Raw genomic sequence first — 22,939 nt, forward strand, 5'->3', positions numbered from 1 at the left:
TGAGGGAAGTTACCTTTAAACCGGGGAACCAATGGGAGAACAGAAAAGCGCAAACGGACGTATAACGTCAGAGCTTAAACCGCATAAGTCCCACTACATTTTTTCCGACCATTTCAAACATGTACCAGTTATCTTTCTTTGCAAATACAATAGAAATACACCGAGGTAGAGGTGATTCGTTAAAATATTGGTGCAATGTTTTTAATTTTTTGTTAGAAATACACTATTACACTATTACACTACATTGTAGAATAACAGTAGAATAACAGCGAAGACATCAAAACAATTAAATAACACATATGGAATCATGAATTAATCAAAAAAGTATACAGAAGATATCCCTATTAGACCAGTCCATCATTACTTTAAGACGTGAAGGTCAATCAATCTGGAAAATTTCAGGAACTTTTAAAGTTTCTTCAAGTGCAGTCGCAAAAACCATCAAACGCTATGATGAAACTGGCTCTCATGAGGACTGCCACAGGAATGGAAGACCCAGAGATGCCTCTCATTCTGCAAATGAACCTCTTCACAACATTACTGAGATAAAACATGTTTTTTTATATATAAAGTACAGGTCAAAAGTTTGGACACACCTACTCATTCAAGGGCCCAGCAGAAAACCCAGAGTTACTTCTGCTGCAGAGGATAAGTTCATTAGAGTTACCAGCCTCAGAAATTGCAGCCCAAATAAATGCTTCACGGAGTTCAAGTAACAGAGAAGACTGTTTGAATCAGGCCTTTATGGTCAAATTACTGCAAAATAAAACACTACTAAGGGACACCAATAAGAAGAAGAGACTTGCTTTGGGCAAAGAAACATGGGAGCATTCGCGCAAAACTGAAAGCGCGAACCACCGCAAGTCCCAGTTCAAAGGCTCAGACACAAGACGGGTCTACAGACAATCACGGATTATAAAGGGAAAACCATCCACGTCGCAGACACCAACGTCTTGCTTCCGGACAGGCTAAACACCCTCTTCACTCGCTTTGAAGATAATACAGTGCCATCAATGCAACCCCCTATCAAGGTCTGTGGGCTCCCCTTCTCCGTGGTCGATGTAAGTAAGACATTTAAGCGTGTTAACCCTCGCAAGGCTGCCGGCCCAGACGGTATCCCTAGCCGTGTCCTCAGAGCATGTGCAGACCAGCTGGCTGGTGTGTTCACAGATATATTCAATCTCTCCCTATCCCAGTCTGTTTTCCATACATTCTTCAAGATGGCCACCATTGTCCCTGTACCTAAGAAGGAAAATGTAACTGAACTAAATGACTATCATTAGCACTCACCTCCGTCATCATGAAGTGCTTTGAGAGACTAGTCAAGGATCATATCAGCTCCACCTTACCTGCCACCCTACACCCTCTTCAATTTGCTTACTGCCCCACTAGATCCAAAGACAATGCAATCGCCACCACACTGCACACTGCCCTGTCCCATCTGAACAAGAGGCATACAGTAAAAGAATGTTGTTAATTTTTTTTTGTTTTTTTTTGTTGTTGTTATTTTCACCCCTTTTTTCTCCCAAATTTTGTGGTATCCAATTGGTAGTAGTTACAATCTTGACTCATCACTGGAACTCCCGTACGGACTCGCGAGAGGCGAAGGTCGAGAGCCATGCGTCCTCCCATCCAACCAGGAAGCCATGCTCACCAATGTGTCGGAGGAAACACCGTGCACCTGGTGACCATTTCAGCGTGCACTGCGCCCCGGCCCGCCACAGGAGTTGCTAGAGCACGGCCAAACCCTCCCTAACCCGGATGACTCTGGGCCAATTGTGCGCCGTCCCATGGGCCTCCCGGTTGCGGCCGGCTGCAACAGAGCCTGGACTCAAACCCAGAATCTCTAGTGGCACAGCTAGCACTGCGATGCAGTGCCTTAGACCACTACGCCACACGGGAGGCCCGAATGCTGTTCATTGACTATAGCTCAGCATTCAACATCATAGTACCCTCCAAGCTCATCATCAAGCTCGAGGCCCTGGGCCTGAACCCCGTCCCGTGCAACTAGGTCCTGGACTTCCTGACGGGTCACCCCCATGTGAGGAAGGTAGGAAACAACACCTCCTCTTCGCTGATCCTCAACACTAGGGCTCCACAAGGGTGTGTGCTCAGCCCCCTCCTGAACTCTCTGTTCACCCATGACTGCGTGGACAAGCACGCCTCCAACTCAATCATCAAGTTTGCAGACAACACAACAGTAGTAGGCTTGATTACCAACGATGAGACAGCCTACTGGGAGGAGGTGAGGGCTCTGGGAGTGTGGTCCCAGGAAAATAACTTCACTCAACGTCAACAAAACTAAGGAGATGATCGTGGACTTCAGGAAACAGCAGAGGGAGCACCCCCCTGTCCACATCGATGGGACTGCAGTGGAGAAGGTGGAAAGCTTCAAGTTCCTTGGCGTACACATCACTGACAAACTGAGATGGTCCACCCACGCAGGCAGTGTGGTGAAGAAGGCACAACAGCGCCTCTTCAACCTCAGGAGGCTACATTTTTTTAAACTTAAAACCTAAAACCTTCACTAACATTTACAGATGCACAATTGAGAGCATCCTGTCAGGCTGTATCACCACCTGGTACGGCAACTGCACCGCCCACATCCGCAAAGCTCTCCAGAGGGTGGTGCGGTCTGCCCAACGCATTACCGGGGGCAATTTCCCACCCTCCTGGACACCCACAGCACCCGATGCCAAAGGAAGGCCAAAGTGATAATCAAGGTCATCAACCACCCGAGCCACTGCATGTTCCCCCCTCATTATTGAGAAGGCAATGTCAGTACAGTTGCATCAAAGCGGGGACCTATATAATTAAAAACAGCTTCTATCTCAAGACCATCAGATTGCTAAACAGCCATCTCTAGCACATCAGGGGCAGCTGCCTATAGACATAGATTTGGAATCACTGGCCACTTTTAGAAATGGATCACTAGCCACTGTAATAATGTTGAGTATCTAGCATTGCTCATCTCATATGTAGTATAAACTGCACTCCACACTATTCTACAGTATCTTAGTCACTTTTAAATTGTGTTTACATATTGCATCACCCATTTCACATGTATATACTGTATTGTATTCTATCATACAACACTGACTGTTAAACAGCCATCTCCAGCAAATCAGAGGCTGCTGCCTATAGACATATAGTTGAAGTCAGAAGTTTACATACACTTAGGTTGGAGTCATTAAAACTCATTTTTTCAACCACTCCACAAATTTCTTGTTAACAAAATAGTTTTGGCAAGTCGGTTAGGACATCTACTTTGTGCATGACACAAGTCATTTTTCCAACAATTGTTTACAGATTATTTCACTTATTATTATTCACTGTATCCATTCCAGTGGGTCAGAATTTTACATATACTGAGCTGACTGTGACTTTAAACAGCTTGGAAAATTCCAGAAAATTATGGATCGGCCATACACGTTCTCTAAGTGCATTTTGACAGCTTGTGTAAAAGCCACACTAAACAATGGTTTGCATTAAAGGCTCAATTCAACATTGGAAAAATATGACTATCATTTGTTGATTTGTTTTGCATTTTATCATGCTAGCTAACGTTAACGCAGCACAACGACAGCTAATTGAAGCGGTATGATGTTCTGAAGCCTTTTGGATAGTTTGTAGATGCAGTTGTGTCGAATATAACATAAGGTGACCAGATTTCTGAAATTAAAACCGGGGACATTTCCAGTTCGGCAGTCAATATATAATTAAAATATACATTGTTATTATCTATGAAATAAAAAAGGGGGACAATTCCGGTTTCATGTATTTAGTCTAATAGGCACATTGTGATAGACAGAGAAAACAACTATACTACAGAAACACTACAGACAAGACAGAACTGTCCAATCTGAACAGCCATTCAGTGGTCCTGATAGTCTGGGTAGACTAAGAGCAGAAGAGAACATGAGCAAAACAGAAAAAACAGACAATAGTATATGTGAAATACTTAACATAATAAAGAAATAAGAAGATGATGTGATTGGTAACTACATAATATGCTTGTACCAATCTAATCTATATATTTCTCAGAAGAATGTATCTTCTCCAGGATTGCTCTTTCTTTGGCCAGCTTCTCCATGAACTCCTAGCAAGGGAGGTTGAAGTTTGTCTTCACAATAAGCGTGGCCTTGATGGTAGGAACAGTGAACCCATTTCTTGCTGCTGTCCATATATCATTCATTTGGGAGAACACTCTCTCGACTGGTAAGCACATGACTTCCAGGTAAGCACATGACAACAGACACTAATCTAACCAGGTTAGTGTGTGGGATGTCGTTCTCTTTGAAGTGGGTAACCACCGTGCTCCATCTCTGACTAAGCGGTGTCTCCACCGTGCTCCATCTCTGACTAAGCGGTGTCTCAGATGTTTTCCATTCTTCAAGCGATCCCCCCCTTTAGGAACTCTTGCAGGCCAGTAACCTCGTCAAACAATGCATCCTCATTGATGGTCACATTGGGGCATTTTTCCTGCAGTGTGCCTGCTGCCTTCTGGATCTCTTCACGCTGAGATTGCCTTTTTAAAAGGAGACCATGTAAATATTTTAGATGATCTGTGTGCTTTCCCCATGCTTGCAAGTAGTTCACAGCCGTAGTAAAGAATGATTGGGATGTTTTGAGAAAGCTCTCTTTAGACATTGCTCCATTTCCCTCTAGCTCTCTCAGAAGTCCTCTGACCAAAACTGGAATGAAGTTGTCATCACATCTTGCAGTCAATTTTGCCTCAATGTTTCTCAGAATTGCAGCTGACTCCACAGCACAGCGGTCCTGGCATTCAAGCATCTTGATCATGTCACTGAATATGGTCAAGTTTCCATGGACAAAGGCCAGACAAAGTTTAGTCAGTGGATCTTCGAACATTGCTCACAGGACAACAGGGCATTTGTCTTCAGAAAGAAAAAAGGATTTCAATGGCACATACCTTTTCAGCACTCTTTCTAGAGCAGGGAGCATGGACAGCCAGCGAACATTGCTGTGTCCTAAAATGTTATGGTACTCCTGGCCAACAAACTCACAAAAGCTCTTCTGTCTTTCTACTCTGACGGTGAAAATTTCCAAATATCTTTGTGAGCAGGTACTCAACATCAAGGGGAATCATATCCAAAGCTGTTCTGGCCGTGTTATGAATGATGTGGGCAGGACAACCTAAGCCAAACACCTCCCGCTGCAGAGCATTTTTAACTTTGGTATGGACATTGACCCTCCCCAGCCTATTCAGTCCTCCAAAGTTGGTATTTGTGTTGTTGGCAGAGAATGCCACGACTTTGTTTTGCAGTTTACATTTTTGGATGACCACCAGGACCTCAGCTGCAATCTCCTTCAACAAAATCATGCAGTTTTGTTTCCACAGATGTGTTGCCACCATATATCTTACAATATCTGACTACTATTGGCAGCAGCGTTACATGTCCATGATTGGACGCATCAATGGACAGGGACACAAATTCAACCTGGTCTAGGTCCTGTGTTACCAAAATAGTTGCCCATGGTGCTAACACGTTACTCACTATGGCTTCACATTTTGTCCTAGCACATGTAAACTTTGGCTCATAAAGCTTTCATGTCAGTTGTGCTGTGCAGTCCATAGATCAGTAACTATGATTGTGTCGCATAGTGTGGTATGCAAAGACACCCTCCTGCACAGCTAAATCATATTCTTCTTGGGAAGGCTCTACCTTCTTGAAGAATGTGGTGACAGAGGGCATACCAACACGGCCAATCAGATAGGCTTTATGCTTTTTCGTCTGTTGATGTTCTGCCACTGCCGTTCTTCCCCCGCTGCCAATTGAAAAAGAGGAATTACAAAGGGTGCAGTTAACCATTCTATCGTCTTGAACTGAGCGTATAAATGGAAATTATCTCATCATGTTGTCATTAAAATGGCATTTCCATTTCTTGAAAAGAGCCATTGTACCTCCTCTGTCTGCTCTTCTTCACTCTCTTTGTGTCACTCTTCTAACTCTCTTAACTTTTTCTTCTCCTCCTCTTTTCTTCACTCGTCTTCCTGCTCTTTCTTCCTTTCCTTCTCTTTACCTTTCCACCTCACTCTTCCACACTATTCTCACTTCACTATTTTTACTCCCTTAATTTTTCCTTCTCCTTCTCCAATCTTTAATAATAAATAGTACATTATTAGATAAAATACTTTGGTTAACATATTCCCATTAGCTAGCATAACCTACTTAAAACCTTATAAAGCAGAGCATCTATCTATATAATAAATTGTGACATTATAACATCATTACCTAGTATCTCAAACGAGCGTAACTTTGTTTGTTTGTGGTGATGTCTGGTCACCCTACCATAACGACTATTTTCCATTCACATTTATGTCTGGATGTTCCCCTATCCGAGCTAGCTAGCTAGCCATCACCAAAGACAGAGCGTTGTTTTTATTATAATTTTTCATGCTCAAGGGCACTGACATGTTGCTTTTCGCACGCACATGCGTAGTTTGTTTATGTGTAACTCTGTGTTGTTGTTTTTGTCGCACTGCTTTGCTTTATCTTGGCCAGGTCGCAGTTGTACATGAGAACTTGTTCTCAACTGGCCTACCTGGTTAACTAAAGGTAAAAAAAAAAAGTAGCAGACTATTTTCATTCTCAAAATGTAGATTACCATAAGTAAACAAATACATGTAGCCAAAACAAACATTTATCAGTAGTATAGTATTGCATTGTGTTAAAATGTAATCTGTATAAAACTTCACCAAAATATCAAAACATTAATGTGTCGCTGCACAGGACTGTCCTACTGACCACTTTGACTGTTGTGTTTACTATTTATGTGTCAAACTCGTTCCATGGAGGGCCGAGTGTCTGCGGGTTTTCACTCCATTGTACCTAATTAATGAATTAAGGTCACTGATTAGTTAGGTACTCCCCTCACCTGGTTGTATAGGTCTTAATTGGACACAAATTGAAAGGTGAAATCAACAACCAGCACACTTGGCCCTCCATGGAAACCCTTGGTTTATAGAAAGAAACCCGAGACCAATCCCCTGTTTGACCAGAAGATGGGAGGAAACATCCATCTAACTTTGCAGTTAATTGAATATGCCTACTTACAGATTGAGTAATGTGTTACTAGTAACAGTTTCATACAGCATACAGTGCCTTCGGAAAGTATTCAGATCCCTTGACTTTTTACACATTTTGGTTACTTTACAGCCTTATTCTAAAATGGATTAAATAAAAAAATATTCTCAGCAATCTAGACACAATACCCCATAATGACAAAGCAAAAACAGTTTTTTATACCTTATTTACACAAGTATTGAGACCCTTTGCTATGTGAGACTCAAATCGAGCTCCGGTGCATCCTGTTTCCATTGATCATCCTTGAGATGATTCTACAACTTGATTGGAGTCTACCTGTGGTAAATTGAACTGATTGGACATGATTTGGAAAGGCACACACCTGTCTGTCTATATAATGTTCCACAATTGACATTTCATGTCAGAGCAAACACCAAGCCATGAGGTCAAAGGAATTGTCTGTAGAGCGCTGAGACCGGATTGTGTCGAAGAACAGATCTAGGGAAGGGTACCAAAAAATGTCTGCAGCATTGAAGGTCCCGAAAAAAACACATTGGCCTCCATCATTCTTAAATGGAAGAAGTTTGGAACCACCAAGGCTCTTCCCAGAGCTAGCCGCCTGGCCAAACTGAGCAACCAGGAGATAAGGGCCTTGGTCAGGGAGGTGACCAAGAACCCGATAGTCACTCTGACAGAGCTCTAGATTTTCTCTGTGGAGATGGGAGAAACATCCAGATGGACAACCATATCTGCAGCACTCCACCAATCAGGTCTTTATGGTAGTGCCCAGATGGAAGCCACTGCTCAGTAAAAGGCACATGACAGCCCGCTTGGAGTTTGCCAAAAGGCACCAAAAGACTCTCAGACTATGAGTAACAAGATTCTCTGGTCTGATGAAACCAAGATTGAGCTCTTTGGTTTTGGCTTTGGTTTAAAATCATATTTCACTGTCTGCCCCCCAGGTTGCTAAAATTCTTCATACAAGACTAGGGTATTCCAGTGGATTAAATAACTTCTGGCTGCAGGGCTTCCATCACACATGTTTCAGAAAAAAAAGTTAATCTCCTGCAAAGTTAAATTATGTGCTAATTATTCAAGAGAATTTTAAGGAATGTCTTTATATGGGTCAGGCCAGGGACTGTAATGTCACCATAGATTACCAGGATTTGGGGTCTTTCAGAGGGGAGTTTGGCGCCCACACAACCAGAGCCAAAAACCATCTGGCCATTTGGGCGGTCATGTCACACCCATGTTGTGGTATTTTTAGCCAGAGGTGAGAGAGGGAGACAGAGGAAGTAGACAGCTGCAAAACTTATCTGGAAACAGAAGTACTGTTTCAAAAAAGTATTTAATTGAAACTTCACAACCTCCCATACACAACAGAATGACTTGTTGAATGAGGCAGACATGAGGTCTGGATTATAGAATACATATAAATGTTGTCATTCCTCCCAGTCAGACGTCACCCCTCCCCTAGTCAAGTCTCAAACCTGCACTGGTCAAGTGTCACTCCTCCTCTTCAACCCTCACCCCTGCATTGGTCAGGTATCACCCATTTGCCTCACCTCTCTCACCCGTGCATCAGTCAATCTCACCAATAGGGTGAGGATTAAGGAGGAAGGGTGAGACATGACTAGGGAGTGGTGTTCTGGGGAGGAAGGTCTGACAAGGAGAAATGACCAAGTTCCTCATATGTATTCTAGACTCGATTGACTCATCATCCAATTCTTATGTGAATGGAAAAAAAAACATTTTAAACTTTTTTCAAAACCATAAAGTTATCAAAGAAATGGGATTTACTTGCAATCCACAATAAAACATTTATTTAAAGAGGATTTCACAAGTGCTTCTACATTCTTGTCACAATGCATAGTAGGGTAAGGTAGTTCAAAAACTTCAGTCCACATAGGCCTACTCAAACAAAACAACTGTTGCTTGATGGAGAAGTTCATGTGGTATTTACACATCAGCTCAGTAGCAAGACAAAACTAGTTATCTCCTCTGGAATTCCTTGCCCTTGACTGCATGAGCCTGCATTAATTTATAATGCATAAACAATATAATTAGAGGTCACACCTGCTACCCTAGATGTCACTACTGTTAGGGTTGGCTGAGTGACTGCTATTAAAACAGGACAACGTGACGCTGTCGCAGTTGCTTAGATATTCTTGATGGACTAGCATAGTTGTATAGGAGAGGGAAATAAACAAGGCCCACCAAAATAGCCCCTCAAGTGGATCTTTATGTCAGACTTTTGTGAGTTTCCCCCAGTGTCAGTGTGTTATGTGGCTTCCTATTTGGGAGGTACTGAGTCATGTCAGTAATGGAGAGTGAAATGAACAAGGAGGAAAATTTAAACATCCATTATGCTACATTAAATGCAGTACCAGTCACATATGGAATCATGTAGAAACCAAAAAGTGTTAAACAAATCAAATGAAAGTGTATATTTGAGATCCTTCAAAGCAGCCACCCTGTTCCTTGATGGCAGCTTTGCACACTCTTGGCATTCTCTCAACCAGCTTCACCTGGAATACTTTTCCAACAGTCTTGAAGGAGTTCCGACATATGCTTAGCACTTGTTGGCTGCTTTTCCTTCCCTCTGTGGTCCAACTCAACCCAAACCATCTCAATTTGGTTGAGGTCGGGTGATTATGGAGGCCAGGTTACCTGATGCAGCACTCCATCAGCCTGTTGTACATACTGCCAAATTCTCTAAAACGATGTTGGAGGCGGCTTATGGTAGAGAAATTAACATTCAATTCTCTGGCAACAGCTCTGGTGGACATTCCTGCAGTCAGCATGCCAATTGCATGCTCCCTCAAAACTTGAGACATGGCATTGTGTTGTGTGACAAAACTGCACATTTTAGAGTGGCCTTTTATTGTCCCCCAGCACAAGGTGCACCTGTGTAATGATGATGCTGTTTAATCAACTTCTTGTTATGCCACACCTGTCAGGTGGATGGATTATCTTGGCAAAGGATAAATGCAAAGGATAAATGCCCACTAACAGGTATATAAACAAATGTGTAACATTTCTGGCTCAAGCGGAGAAATGAGTAAAACAAACACAAAAGTGTTGATTTAATGTTTTTTTTAATGCCCAGCTCATGTGCCCCTTGATGAGGCCTACGGCAATTGCATATTCTGTCTAATGCTAAATCCGCCAGTGTCCACAGGGACGTTTGCTTCAAACATTGAGTTTGCTCTGGCTTTGTTTTCCCGTTATTAGGATGCTTATCATCAGAATGGATAGTGTTCAATACCACATCTGTGTAGGCTAACGTTCCATTGGAAGCCAATAAACTTCAGTACATGTTATTATGATGCAAATTCTTATAGTAGGTAGGCAAAATTATTTAAATCCTGGATTTGTAAAAATCCCTATTTCTGGTGGAATTTGGAACATCCGGGTCCCCTGCTTATTTGCATGTGCCCGCGCCGCCACCACCATACCGCTTTAGGAATGAATGCAGACCCAGTTTGCAAGTTTTTTGGGGACAAATGACTCGAGTCGACAACTGGAGCAAGTCTGTTGGGTCAAAAGAATAACACCCACCAACTGTATGTGGCGAAAATTGAGCGCGTTTGACTGTTATAACATCCCACCACATTTCATGTAAGTAAATCGTTTTACTCACATAACGAACTCTGAAACTGCACATGCCAAAAGCTCTTAAGAGTCTAATTGGGGAGAGGATATGAGTAGAATCCGAATGATGTAGCCAAGCGTTTGTCAGAGAAACTTCTAATAATTTGGATGCACAGTTTTTGGGATTAAATTATTTTAACAAACGAATTTACCAAACACAATGCATGTAAACTGCGCGGATTAGCCTAGATCACAAATAGCAAATGTTTATAGCTAAAATTCTAATGGTAACTACAATGCACTGCGCTACCTCGAAATGACATGCGAATGCACCGTTACCTTAGTAAGCATTAGTAAACCTATAATTTAGGATTTCACGTGTGTGTGTGTGTGTGTGTGAGAGAGAGCGAGAGACAGGAATCATGTTTGGTTAGCTGTAGGATATTGTATTATTTTAAACAAAACTTTGCATAGAGGCCACACAACCCAATGACACATTCCCATACTGTGTGTGTGTGTGTGTGTGTGGGGGGGGGGGGGATCTTTACAGTGGGAGAACGAGAGTTAACAAAATATCCCCTATAGAATACATGACATAGTAACACGACCATATAATCAGTATTATGTCTCTACTGCCATTAATTCCAATTGGACTGGTGTGGATTTCTCCCTGGCCAACATGGCTGCCATTTCCACCCCATTCTGGAACTTTGAGGGTTTATGACATGTCCTCTCTAGTAATTTAATAGGATCTCCATGAGCATGACTGTAGACATTTCCTATTGACTCAAACCTCTCCATCTTTTATAATGTGCTTCTCTCTGATAAGCATTTGCTCAAAGTAATCTGTAGTGAGATAGCATTCTCAGCTGTATGTTATATCAGCAGTCCTGGGGATCAGGATGCTGCCATTTCTAAATGTTCAGCTGCAACATCCTAAATAACACAAAGTACCTCACTGCCTTTAATTTAATGTAACTATATTTAATCTAAATTGTAATCTACGTAATCCCCAAAATAAATGATTTATTATGAGAGGACCATAAACAATAGCTAGTAATGCTTCATACTCTAGTTATAAATTGCTGAGGTGTAGTCACTTTTGAGGACACAAGCTCAAGTACACAGTACAAATATTATATATTTTATATGATGTCCAGGGCTTTTGGAAAGTATTCAGACCCCCTGACTTTTTCCACATTTTGTTACGTTACAGCCTTATTCTAAAATTGATTAAATAAATACAAATATTCAGCAATCTACACACAATACCCCATAATGACAAAGTGAAAACAGTTTTTGTTGAAACTTTAGCAAATATATTCAAAATAATACACAGAAATTCCTTATTTACGTAAGTATTCAGACCCTTTGCTATGAGACTCGAAATTGAGCTCAGGTGCATCCTGTTTCCAGTGAACATCCTTGAGATGTTTCTACAACTTGATTGGAGTCGATCTGTGGTAAATTCAATTGACTGGACATGATTTGGAAAGGCACACACCTGTTTATATAAGGTTGCACAGTTGACAGTGCATGTCAGAGCAAACACCAAGCCATGAGATTGAAGGAATTTTCCATAGGGCTCCGAAACCGGATTGTGTCGAGGCACAGATCTGGGGAATGGTACCAAAATATTTTGGCAGCATTGAAGGTCCTCAAGAACACAATGGCTACAGGTTCACCTTCTAACAGGACAACAACCCTAAGCACACAGCCAAGATAACGCAGGAGTGGCATCGGGACAAACTCCCCAAATGCAGGTGTGCCAAGCTTGTAGCGTCATACCCAAGAAGACCCAAAGCTTGAGGTTGTTTTTCAGATAGAAAATGCACATACTGCCAGGGCTCAGCCTGGTTTTAATGTATGCAGTTTATTACCATCTGATATTTATTGTCTTTGTGGGCTAGATTTTGTGATATTTAGATATTGCAAAATTGTAATCAATTGCAGTTATTCGTCATATTCCTTGAAAACGGAAAGGGATAGAATTGACTGAAAAACAATTGGTTCAATAAGCCCTCAGACGAGGGTAGGGGTGTCATAGGTTTTAATTAAGTCGGATATTTTCAGGTTTGAATTACAGTCTTGACCTCTCGCCGACCAGGTGCCTTTGGTATCAGCTTGTTATGTAGGCACATTCCATGGTCTAGCTGTGCAGTAGTCAGCTAAGGGACTACCCTACTGAGCAAGCTGCCAACTTCTGACTGCTTCACAAAATCATCCCTTTATCACAGCCACACTGCCAGGGAGGGTCTGCTGAGGTATTTGAGTGTTTGCCTAAGGGTGGTTAAAACTCACTATCCTCTTACGTATGCTGTGGTGGACAGCCAAGAAATTCACGGTTGAGAAACAATGATCTTTCAAAATTCCTGAGTAATGGCATTTTTTTCACCCTGTGTCCCACCTGGCACTGCAGACCCTCTTACTTAGTGGATGGAGAGAAAAGTCAGGAAATACAATGCATTTGGAAAGTATTCAGACCCCTTGACTTTTCCACATTTTGTTACGTTACAGCATTATTATAAAATGTATTAAATTGTTTTCCCATCAATCTACACACAATACCCAATAATGACAAAGCAAAAGCGGGTTTGTAAAAAAATAAATAATAATAGTATTTACATTATTATTCAGACCCTTTACTCAATACTTTGTTGAAGCAGCTTTGGCAGCAATTACAGCCTTGAGTGCTCTTGAGTATGACGCTACAAGCTTGGTACACCTGCATTTGGGGAGTTTATCCCATTCTTCTCTGCATATCTTCTCAAGCTCTGTCACGTTGGATGGGGAGTGTCGCTGCACAGCTATTTTCAGGTCTCTCCAGAGATGTTCAATCGGGTTCAAGTCTGGGCTTTGGCTCGGCCACTCAAGGACATTCAGGAACTTGTCTACAAAATGTGGAAAAAGTCAAGGGTTCTGAATATTTTCCGAATGCACTGTAAGCTCCAGTCGAATCCTTAAGCATCTTAGGGTGGTGAAATAATTAACTAAGTCGCCACCTCTATTCAACAAAAATAGGTGTAATGTACCATGTATGAGAACACATGAAAATGTCACTGCCGCTTGAATATTCAAATCAAACTTTATTTGGGGTCAATGTAAATAGTCTGGTGGCCATTTGATTAATTGTTCAGCAGTCTTATGGCTTGGGGGTAGAAGCTGTTAAGGAGCCTTTTGGGTGCTCCGGGTACCGCTTGCTGTGCGGTAGCAGCGAAAACAGTCTATGACTTGGGTGACAGGAGTCTTTGACAATTTGATGGTCTTTCCTAGGACACCGCCTGTTATATAGGTCCTGGACGGCAGGAAGCTTGGCCTCAGTGATGTACTGGGCCGTACTCACTACCCTCTGTTAGAGGTCGACCGATTCATCGGAATGGCCGATTAATCAGGGCCGATTTCAAGTTTTCATAACAATCGGAAATCTGTATTTTTGGGCGGCGATTTGACAATTTTTATTTTATTTTTATACCTTTATTTAACTAGGGAAGTCAGTTAAGAACACATTCTTTATTTCAATGACTGCCTAGGAACGGTGGGTTAACTGCCTCTTTCAGGGGCAGAACGACAGATTTTCACCTTGTCAGCTCGGGGGATCCAATCTTGCAACCTTACAGTTAACTAGTCCAAAGCAAATAACGACCTGCCTCTCTCTCGTTGCACTCCACAAGGAGACTGCCTGTTACGCAAATGCAGTAAGCCAAGGTAAGTTGCTAGCTAGCATTAAACTTATCTTATAAAAAAACAATCAATCATAATCACTACTTAACTACACATGGTTGATGATAAAACTAGATATTATCTAGCGTGTCCTGCGTTGCATATAATCTGACTGAGCATACAAGTATCTGACTGAGCGGTGGTAGGCAGAAGCAGGCGCGTAAACATGAATTCAAACAGCACATTCGTGCATTTTGCCAGCAGCTCTTCCTTGTGCGTCAAGCATTGCGCTGTTTATGGCTTCAAGCCTATCAACTCCCGAGATTAGGCTGGTGTAACCGAAGTGAAATGGCTAGCTAGTTAGCGCGCGCTAATAGCGTTTCAAACGTCACTCGCTCTGAGCCTTCTAGTAGTTGTTCCCCTTGCTCTGCATGGGTAATGCTGCTTCGATGGTGGCTGTTGTCGTTGTGTTGCTGGTTCGAGCCCAGGGAGGAGCGAGGAGAAGGACGAAAGGAATACTGTTACACTGGCAATACTAAAGTGCCTATAAGAACATCTAATAGTCAAAGGTTAATGAAATACAAATGGTATAGAGGGAAATAGTCCTATAATTCCTATAATAACTACAACCTAAAACTTCTTACCTGGGAATATTGAAGACTCATGTTAAAAGGAACCACCAGCTTTCATATGTTCTCATGTTTTGAGCAAGGAACTGAAACGTTAGCTTTCTTACATGGCACATATTTTACATGAAACATATTGCACTTTTACTTTCTTCTCCAACACTTTGTTTTTGCATTATTTAAACCAAATTGAACATGTTTCATTATTTACTTGAGGCTAAATTGATTTTATTGATGTATTATATTAAGTTAAAATAAGTGTTCATTCAATATTGTTGTAATTGTCATTATTACAAATAAATGTAAAAAAATCGGTATCGGCTTTTTTGGTCCTCCAATTATCGGTATCGGCGTTGAAAAATCATAATCGGTCGACCTCTACCCTCTGTAGTGCCTTGCGGTTGGAGGCTGAGCAGTTACCATACCAGGCGGTGATGCAACCGGTCAGGATGCTCTCGATGGTGCAGCTGGAGAACATTTTGAGGATTTGGGGACACATACCAAATCTTTTCAGTCTCCTGAGGTGGAAAGGGTTTTGTCGTGTCATCTTCAAGACTGTCTTGGTGTGTTTGGATCATGATAGTTTGTTGGTGATGTGGACACCAAGGAACTTGAAGCTCTCGACCCGCTCCACTACAGCCCTGTCTATGTTAATGGGGGTCTATTCGGCCCGGCTTTTCCTGTAGGCCACGGTCAGCTCCTGTGTCTTGCTCACATTGAGTTTCCACGTTGGTGGTGTAGTTATTTTCCTCTGCTGAGCACAATGTTTTGCTTGCTTAATATGGACCACACCCTTGTCATTTCACCCAGTTTCAGGAAAATAAGTGAATGTAGAAGTTTTGAGTTTGTGCAATACAATCTTGGCATGGTCATATAAACTCAGCAGATGCTTTCTGTATTGATACCATGTGTGTTTGAGTGACATTATGTTACATTGTCAAAATGTTTCTCTTCCTTATGATTTTTCTCTGAAATGAAAATGGATGTGTTGTGGACATTTTTACACAGGGACACTCGAAGTCAGTCTTAAATGAATCATTGTTTATTGTCAGCATGCTGGAGAGGTTCCAACAAACTTGATGCACCATATTGAAGATCTGTCAGTTCTCTTATATACTGCAGACAAGTCATAATTGCATAATTTAGCTTATTCATAATAAATCAATCATTAACGTTTGCTTAATTCATGTGACCGACCAATACTGGATCATGCATGTGACAGACCAATACCTCACGAGAGTTCTTCTCTCTAAGTTGAGACCTTGAAAATAAGATATGACTTTCTCTACACAAGGTTCTGGGCATACTGCCAAATTGTAGACACTGATAGTGAGGATTCGTCACTTGCTTGATCAGTCACTTGCTTGAACACAGAAATTGGTAAATAGAAAAGCACCAACATAAAATGTTCCATCACAGATGGCACTCCCTTCAGCAAAATATTTTTTACCTAAACCTTCCCTGAATGCTTGAAAAAAAGCAAGTGACCCTCCCCTAAACCCAAAATAATAATTTCTAACATAAGGTGGATAGCAGAGAACATGACTAGATATGCCATTTTAGAAACTGTTCTTCGTCTTGTAAGCATCAAATCCAATCACATTTTATTGGTCACATACACATGGTTAGCAGATGTTATTGCGAGTGTAGCAAAATGCTTGTGCTTCCTGTTCCGACAGTGCAGCAAATTCATAACAAGTAATATCTAACAATATCTAACAAAAGGAGAGGATTGTGGACTACAGGAAAAAGAGGACCGAGCACGCCCCCCTTCTCATCGACGGGGCTGCAGTGGAGCAGGTTGAGAGCTTCAAGTTCCTTGGTGTCCACATTACCAACAAACTAACATGGTCCAAGCACACCAAGACAGTCGTGAAGAGTGCACGACAAAACATATTCCTCCTCAGGAGACTGAAAAGATTTGACATGGGTCCTCAGATCCTCAAAAGGTTCTACAGCTGCACCATCAAGAGCATCCTGCCTGGTATGGCAACTGCTCGGCTTCCGACCGCAAGGCACTACAGAGGCTAGTGCGAACGGCCCAGTACATCAGAGGCCAAGCTTCCTGCCATCCAGGACCTCCATATCAGCCGGGGTCAGAGGAAGGCCCTAAAAATTGTCAAAGACTCCAGCCACCCTAGTCGTAGACTGTTCGCTCTGCTACTGCACAGCAAGCGCCAAGTCTAGGTCTAAGAGGCTTCTAAACAGCTTCTACCCCCAACAGCTTCTCTCTGATACTTCACGGCAAGTGGTACCAGAGCGACAAATCTAGGTCCAAGAGGCTTCTAAACAGCTTTTTCCCCCAAGCCATAAGACTCCTGAACAGCTAATCAAAGGGCGACCCAGACTCCTCTTTTACGCTGCTGCTACTCTCTGTTTATAATCTATGCATAGTCAAATCAAATCAAATTTTATTTGTCACATACACATGGTTAGCAGATGTTAATGCTAGTGTAGCGAAATGCTTCTGCTTCTAGTTCCGACAATGCAGTAATAACCAACGAGTAATCTAACCTAACAATTTCACAACAACCTTATACACACAAGTGTAAAGGAATGAAGAATATGCACATAAAAATATATGAATGAGTGATGGTACAGAACAGCATAGGCAAGATGCAGTAGATGGTATCGAGTACAGTATATACATATGAGATGAGTAATGTAGGGTATGTAAACATATAAAAGTGGCATTGTTTAAAGTGGCTAGTGATACATACATGTATTACATCAAGATGGCAAGATGCAGTAGATGGTATAGAGTACAGTATATACATACAAGATGAGTAATGTAGGGTATGTAAACATTATATTAAGTGGCATTGTTTAAAGTGGCTAGTGATACATTTTTCATCAATTTTTACATTATTAAAGTGGCTGGAGTTGAGTCAGTATGTTGGCAGCAGCCACTCAATGTTAGGGGTGGCTGTTTAACAGTCTGATGGCCTTGAGATAGAAGCTGTTTTTCAGTCTCTCGGTCCCTGCTTTGATGCACCTGTACTGACCTCACCTTCTGGATGATAGCGGGGTGAACAGGCAGTGGCTCGGGATGTTTTTGTCCTTTGATCTTTATGGTCTTCCTGTGACATCAGGTGCTGTAGGTGTCCTGGAGCAGTTACCGTACCAGGCGGTGCTACAGCCCGACAGGATGGTCTCGATTGTGCATCTGTAAAAGTTTGTGAGCGCTTTTGGTGACAAGACAAATTTCTTCAGCCTCCTGAGGTTGAAGAGGTGCTGTTGCGCCTTCTTCACCACACTGTCTGTGTGGGTGGACCATTTCAGTTTGTCAGTGATATATACACAGAGGAACCTTCTCTAGTGCTGTTCTGTCAATGTGGATAGGTGGGTACTCCCTCTGCTGTTTCCTGAAGTCCACGATCATCTCCTTTGTTTTGTTGACGTTGAGCGAGAGGTTATTTTCCTGACATCACACTCCGAGAGCCCTCACCTCCTCCCTGTAGTCTTAATCAAGCCTACTACTGTTGTGTCTGCAAACTTGATGATTGAGTTGGAGGGGTGCATGGCCACACAGTCATGGGTGAATAGGGAGTACAGGTGGGGGCTGAGCACGCACCCTTGTGGGGCCCCAGTGTTGAGGATCAGAAAAGTGGAGATGTTGTTTCCTACCCTCACCACCTGGGGACGGCCCATCAGGAGCGCAGGAAGATTGATAGTGGTTTCACAGACCACCGTGGAAAGAGTAGGGGTGGAAATATCTCCTTTATAGTGAAGGAATTGAATTAATCTATCATTGTATTTGCAGATACGAGAAAAAAGGGCCTTTTTAGAAATAATTTATAAACATACGTCATTTTACATATTAGCAGAATATTTTTTAATACCCCACAAATTACCGAAATTACAGGCAGAGGGATGAACACATTTTATCATATTTGTCCAATGCCAAATCAGTGTGCCTTGTTTGCAAATAATTAGGAATCTGACATTAGGAATCTGAGCGTGGTACTTTCAAATGTTTGGCCTACCTTTCCACCACGGACAGAGTAGGCCTAGCGACACAGAAAAATGTAAGCTTTAACTGCTGGCTACTCTTCTTCTGTGGCTTAACCCAACGAGAGAAGGTCACAAGTGTTTCCCTAAAAGCTGTCTGGGTTTAAACATACAGTGGGCAAAAAAGTATTTAGTCAGCCACCAATTGTGGAAGTTCTCCCACTTAAAAAGATGAGAGGCCTGTAATTTTCATCATAGGTACACTTCAACTATGACAGACAAAAGGAGAAAAGAAATCCAGAAAATCTCATTGTAGGATTTGTAATGAATTTATTTGCAAATTATGGTGGAAAATAAGTATTTGGTCACCTACAAACAAGCAACATTTCTGGCTCTCGCAGACCTGTAACTTCTTCTTTAAGAGGCTCCTCTGTCCTCCACTTGTTACCTGTATTAATGGCACCTGTTTGAACTTGTTATCAGTATAAAAGACACCTGTCCACAACCTCAAACAGTCACACTCCAAACTCCACTATGGCCAATACCAAAGAGCTGTCAAAGGACACCAGAAACAAAATTGTAGACCTGCACCAGGCTGGGAAGACTGAATCTGCAATAGGTAAGCAGCTTGGTTTGAAGAAATCAACTGTTGGAGCAATTATTAGGAAATGGAAGACATACAAGACCACTGATAATCTCCCTCGATCTAGGGCTCCACGCAAGATCTCACCCCGTGGGGTCAAAATGATCACAAGAACGGTGAGCAAAAATCCCAGAACTTCACGGGGGGACCTAGTGAATGACCTGCAGAGAGCTGGGACTAAAGTAACAAAGCCTACCATCAGTAACACACTACGCCGCCAGGGACTCAAATCCTGCAGTGCCAGACGTGTCCCCCTGCGTAAGCCAGTACATCTGAAGTTTGCTAGAGAGCATTTGGATGATCCAGAAGAAGATTGGGAGAATGTTATATGGTCAGATGAAATCAAAATATAACTTTTTTTGTAAAAACTCAACTCGTCGTGTTTGGAGGACAAAGAATGCTAAGTTGCATCCAAAGAACACCATACCTACTGTGAAGCATGGGGGTGGAAACATCATGCTTTGGGGCTGTTTTTCTGCAAAGGGACCAGGATGACTGATCCGTGTAAAGGAAAGAATGAATGGGGCCATGTATCGTGAGATTTTGAGTGAAAACCTCCTTCCATCAACAAGGGCAGTGAAGATGAAATGTGGCTGGGTCTTTCAGCATGACAATGATCCCAAACACACCGCAACGAAGGAGTGGCTTCGTATGAAGCATTTCAAGGTCCTGGAGGGGCCTAGCCAGTCTCCAGATCTCAACCCCATAGAAAATCTTTGGAGGGAGTTGAAAGTCCCTGTTGCCCAGCAACAGCCCCAAAACATCACTGCTCTAGAGGAGATCTGCATGGAGGAATGGGCCAAAATACCAGCAAGTGCATGAAAACCTTGTGAAGACTTACAGAAAACGTGTGACCTCTGTCATTGCCAACAAAGGGTATATAACAAAGTATTGAGATAAACTTTTGATATTGACCAAATACTTATTTTCCACCATAATTTGCAAATAAATTCATAAAAAATCCTACAATGTGATTTTCTGGAGAAAAAAAATCTAATTTTGTCTGTCATAGTTGAAGTGTACCTATGATGAAAATTACAGGCCTCTCATCTTTTTAAGTGGGAGAACTTGCACAATTGGTGGCGGACTAAATACTTTTTTGCCCCACAGCATAATAAACAACTGATAGGCTAATATTGTCGCTCAGACTATTCTTGATTTAATCTTGTCTTTACATATACAAAATAATATACAGTTGAAGTCGGAAGTTTAAATACACCTTAGCCAAATACATTTAAACTCAGTTTTTCACAATTTCTGACATTTAATCCTAGTAAAAATTCCCTGTTTTAGGTCAGTTTGGATCACCACTTTATTTTAAGAATGTTTTAATGTCAGAATAATAGTAGAGAGGATGATTTATTTCAGCTTTTATTTCTTTCATCACATTCCCAGTGGGTCAGAAATTTACATACACTCAATTAGTATTTGGTTGCTTTGCTTTTAAATTGTTTAACTTGGGTCAAACATTTCGGGTAGCCTTCCACAAGCTTCCCAAAATAAGTTGGGTGAATTTTGGCCCATTCCTCCTGACAGAGCTGGTGTAAATGAGTCAGATTAGGCTTCCTTGCTTGCACACGCTTTTTTAGTTCTGCCCACAAATCTTCTATAGGATTGAGGTCAGGGCTTTGTGATGGCCACTCCAATACCTTGACTTTGTTGTCCTTAAGCCATTTTGACACAACTTTGGAAGTATGCTTGAGGTCATTGTCCATTCGGAAGACCCATTTGCGACCAATTTTAACTTACTGACGTCTTGAGATGTTGCTTCAATATATCCATATCATTTTCCTGCCTCATGATGCCATCTATTTTGTGAAGTGCACCAGACCCTCCTGCAGCTAAGCACCCCCACAACATGATGCTGCCACCTCCGTGCTTCACGGTTGGAATGGTGTTCTTCGGCTTGCAAGCATCCCCCTTTTTCCTCCAAACATAACTATGGTCATTATGGCCAAACAGGTCTATTTTTGTTTCATCTCTAGGAGACAGAACGCATCTCCTTCCTGAGCAGTATGATGGCTGCGTGGTCCCATGGTTTTAAACTTGCGTACTATTGTTTGTACAGATGAACGCGGTACCTTCAGGCATTTGGAAATTGCTCCCAAGGATGAACCAGACTCTTGTGGTGGTTTATTTTGAAGTCTTGGCTGATTTCTTTTTGATTTTCCCATGATATCAAGCAAAGAGGCACTGAGTTTGAAGGTAGCCCTTGAAATACATCCACAAGTGCAACTACAATTGACTAAAATTATGTCAATTAGCCTATCAGAAGCTTCTAAAGCCATGACATCATTTTCTGGAATTTTCCAAGCTGTTTAAAGGCACAGTCAACTTAGTGTATGTAAACTTCTGACCCACTGGAATTGTGATACAGTGAATAATAAGTCATAATCTGTCCGTAAACAATTGTTGGAAAAAATACTTGTCATGCACAAAGTAGATGTCCTAACTGACTTGCCAAGCTATAGTTTGTTAACAAGAAATTTGTGGAGTGGTTGAAAAAGGAGTTCTAATGACTCCAACCTAACTGTATGTAAACTTCCGACTTCAAGTGTATGTGAAAACTAACTAGGCCACTCAGGAACATTAAATGTTGTCTTGGTAAGCAACTCCAGTGTATATTTGGCAATGTGTTTTAGGTTATTGTCCTGCTGAAAGGTGAATTTGTCTCCCAGTGTCTGTTGGAATGCAGACTGAACCAGGTTTTCCTCTAGGATTTTGCATGTGCAAAATTAGCTCTATTACTCTTCTTTTTATAAAAAGTAACTCCCTTGTTCTTGCCGGCAAGCATACCCATAACATGATGCAGCCACCACCATGATTGAACATATGAATAGTGGTACTCAGGGATGTGTTGGGTATAATGATTCACCATCCAAAGTGTAATAATAATATTCCATAAAAAGAAAATCTGCTGTTTCCAGCTACAATAGTAATTTACAAAATTAACAATGTCTACACTGTATTTCTGATCAATTTGATATTTTAATGGACAAAAAAAAGGTGCTTTTCCTTCAAAAACAAGGACATTTCTAAGTGACCCCAAACTTTTGAATAGTAGTGTGTGTTCCGAAACCATTGCGTTTGTCACGGTTTTCTGTAATGGAAGGAGAGTCGGACCAAAATGCGGCGTGTAGATTGCGATCCATGTTTAATAAACAAACGTAAAACACGAATCGATACAAACACTACAAAACAAAGAACATAATGAACGTAACGAAAACCGAAACAGCCCTATCTGGTGAACAACAGAGACAGGAACAATCACCCACAAACACAGTGAAACCCAGGCTACCTAAATATGGTTCCCAATCAGAGACAATGACTAACACCTGCCTCTGATTGAGAACCATATCAGGCCAGACATAGAAATAGACAAACTAGACAATGAAACAGAATGCCCACTCAGCTCA

General features: G+C 41.7%; 1 protein-coding gene across 3 annotated transcripts in view; it reads left to right on the plus strand.

The window, feature by feature from the left end:
• Positions 1-10,214: 10,214 nt before the first annotated feature.
• LOC110502586 (equilibrative nucleoside transporter 1) overlaps positions 10,215-22,939 on the plus strand; it is a 65,593-nt gene continuing 52,868 nt past the window's right edge. For 2 of the 3 annotated variants that reach the window (XR_005039169.1, XM_021580731.2), the window contains exon 1: positions 10,216-10,670. The gene's annotated coding sequence lies outside the window, so the exon portion shown is untranslated. Of the gene's footprint in view, positions 10,671-22,939 lie in introns of all 3 variants that reach the window. The other variant, XM_036960179.1, reaches the window with a different exon arrangement.

Source organism: Oncorhynchus mykiss, chromosome 23 (assembly GCF_013265735.2).
Source record: "Oncorhynchus mykiss isolate Arlee chromosome 23, USDA_OmykA_1.1, whole genome shotgun sequence".
Classification (NCBI taxonomy): Eukaryota; Metazoa; Chordata; class Actinopteri; order Salmoniformes; family Salmonidae; genus Oncorhynchus; species Oncorhynchus mykiss.